Source organism: Rattus rattus, chromosome 2, assembly GCF_011064425.1.
Source record: "Rattus rattus isolate New Zealand chromosome 2, Rrattus_CSIRO_v1, whole genome shotgun sequence".
In the NCBI taxonomy this organism is placed as follows: Eukaryota; Metazoa; Chordata; class Mammalia; order Rodentia; family Muridae; genus Rattus; species Rattus rattus.
In genome coordinates, this window is record NC_046155.1 from 12667274 (window position 1) to 12670679 (window position 3406).

The window sequence follows — 3406 nt, forward strand, 5'->3', positions numbered from 1 at the left end:
GACACCAAGTAACAGCCCAATTTAGGTTTTCCAGTCACTTCTTTGCCCTGAGAAAATGATGCAATGTGGCTTTCAAAGGCTTGGCTTCCCAACCTATTGCCAACCTAAAGGAGTAAATGAAGTCTGCAGTTGGTTGCACAGGCATGGGCTAAATGGTTTGTGCTAAGGAGAGCAAAGGGTAAGTTACTGAGAGTACAATATGGATGCATCAGGGTAGGAGGTGAGGACAGAAGCCAAGCCTGGACATTTATTGTCCCATCTCTTCCTGCTACATTACTTCTGATGCTTGAAGTCTATTAAACATAGAGAGTTGTGTCAAGGAAAGTGTGTTGGTGGACATCTTAGTTATGGTTTTATTGCTATGAACTCTTATAAAGAAAATCTTTTAATTAGGGCTGGCTTATAGTTTCAGAGGTTCAGTCCATTATCATCATGGTGGGAAGACTTTGTTTTTTGTCTAAAACAGAAGTCATGTTTACCAGATTCATTTCCAGTTAACTGACAGAATATGCTGAATGTCATCTTTATTGCTACATCAATAATTCCCTAAATTTAAAGGGGAACTATTAAAGCTGATTATCCTGATTTACACACTATTTGTATCTTAAATTTGTATCCTCATATATGTCTACAGCATCCACCCAGAGCTGTTGTATACATAACAGAGCTATGGCTAAAACTGGCTGGCATTATGATGAACACATAATACACACTATAGTGTGAGCTATGCATTATCAATAACTCTTATAGAAAGGTTTGGAGGCAGGCATCAGACTACCTTCATTTTGGTGATGGGTAACATAAGGTGATGGATAACATTTAAGCAAGGAACTTCAGTTAGGAGCCAATTTCTCCAAGAAAGAAAGAGTCTGTATATACACTGTGCAAATGCGGCTGTTCTCAGAACCCTAGGTCTCATGCCAGAAGCCATACATTTTCCTCAGGATTAACTTTACTGTTTGTGTGTTGCTGAAATGCAGCCTTTATCCACTGCTTATTCTAGGCATTCATTTTTAAATTAATTGTTCTATTGTGCAACTGCATGCACTAAGCTTTGGAAATGGAGACAATAATTTCAAGACAATAATTAAGTGAAATAAAAAAAAATCAACCTAAATGTGTATCAACATTGTTTAAGTTGAATAACACTTTGATTGGATTTAAAGTTTGGCTCAGTCTGGAATTCTGCATGATTCTGAATTATTTTTCCAATTTCTTTGTTAACAAATTACTTAATGTAAAAATGGGCACAGTGACTAATCAATTTAATGGGGTTTTAGAGGATTAAATGACTACACATGATTCACCTAGAGCATAACAAAGAGATACAAGCTATGAGACTTAAAGCTCTTATGAGGGCTTGGGTATATGGCTGTGTGAGTGAGAGGCTTTGAAAGCAAGAGGACTTAGGGTCAAATTCCCAGCAAGGAAGTAAAAGCTTGGTATGGCTATGTGTTCCTGTGACCATAGCATTGGAGAAAGAGGAGAAACTCACTGCCAGTCATCCCCAGCCAAGTCAGTTATGTTCAGGTTTATTGAGAGATCATGCCTCAAGAAATAAGGTGGAGGGTTGGGGATTTAGCTCAGTGGTAGAGCGCTTGCCTAGCAAGCGCAAGGCCCTGGGTTCGGTCCCCAGCTCCGAAAAAAAGAAAAAGAAAAAAAAAAAAATAAGGTGGAGAGCAATAGAGTGTGGGTGCACACACACACACACACACACACACACACACACACACACACACACACACAAACAGGCATGTGATGTGATCTTGGATGAGTCACTTCCTACCCCTGTCCAATCTATTGGGGTTCTGTAGGCCGCTTGTAGGTTTATGTGCATCTCTTTCTTTAGGTTATTGAAATTTTCTTCTATAATTTGGTTGAAGATATTTACTTGCCCTTTAATTTGGGAATCTTTGCTTTCTTCTATACCTATTATCCTTAGGTTTCATCTTCCTATTGTGTCCTGGATTTCCTCAATGTTTTGGATTAGTAGCTTTTTGCATTTTACATTATCTTTGATGGTTGTGTTGATGTTTTCTATGGTATCTTCTGCCCCTCAGATTCTCTCTTCTACCTCTTCTATTCTGTTGGTGATGCTTGCATCTATGACTCCTGATCTCTTTCCTAGGTTTTCTATCTCCAGGGTTGCCTCCCTTTGTGATTTCTTTATAGTTTCTATTTCAATTTTTAGATCTTGGATGGTTTTGTTCAACTTTTTCACCTGTTTAGTTATGTTTTCCTGTAATTCTTTGAGGGATTTTGGTGTTTCCTCTTTAAGAGCTTCTACATGTTTACCTGCTTTGACCTGTATTTTTATCCCTATATCTAGGCATCTAAGTTTTGGATGATTGTCTCAGTGTTGATATCTTGCCTTGTCTTTTTGCCTTTTTGAATGGTTTGTTGTTGGGTTGTTTTTCTTTCTCCTCCTCCTCCTCTTCTTTCTCCTCCTCCTCCTCCTCTTTCTCCTCCTCCTTCTTCTTCCCCCTCTTCTTAGACTCTTGACAAGTGTTCTGTATTTTTTTAATTTATTTTTTTCACTTTACATCCCAATCACAGCCCTCTTCCACCTCCTCCCAGTTCCACCCTTACGAATTCCTCCTTTTAGTGACCCCTCCCTTCTCCTTAGAGAAGGGAGAGAACCCTTGTGTGCTATCCAACCCTGGGAGATCTAGTCCCAGTAAGACTAGGCACATCCTCTCTCACTGAATTCCAATCATGCAGTCCAGGTAGGGAAAGAGATCCAATGACAGAGAACAGAGACCAAGGTCCTCTCCATTTGTTAGGGGACCCACATTAAGACTAAGCTGCACATCTGCTACACATGTAAAGGGGGTATAGGTCCAGCATCTGAATACTTCCTGGTGGGTGGCTCAGGCTCTGTGAGCCCTTGAGCTCTCTGGACCCAGGTTAGTTGACTCTGTGAATCTTCTTGTGGTGTCCTTGACCCTTCCAGCTTGCTCAATTCTATCCCCATTCTTCCATGAGACTGAGTTCCTCTTGATGTTTGACTGTGGGTCCCTGTATCTGCCTCCATCCACTGATAGGTGAAACCTCGCAGGAGACAATGTTAGATGCCTGTCTACAAGCATAGCAGAGTATGATTTATGGTATCTGAGGTTAGCTCTCTCACATGGGATGGGTCTCAAGTTGGGGCAGTCATTGGTTGGCTGTTCCCTCAGTATCTACTCTAACTATATCCCTGCATAGCTTGTTTTTCTTCCTTGCATTGACAAGACAAATTTTGGGTTGAAGGTTTTATGGGTAGATTAATGATGTCTCCCTCTCTGCTCTGGAAATCCTGCCTGACTATAGGAGGTGGCCACTTCAGTCTCTATATTCCCCTCTGGTAGGAACCTGAACTAGAGATGTGGTCTTCAGTTTCTGTTGCCCTCTCTGGATCTTAGGA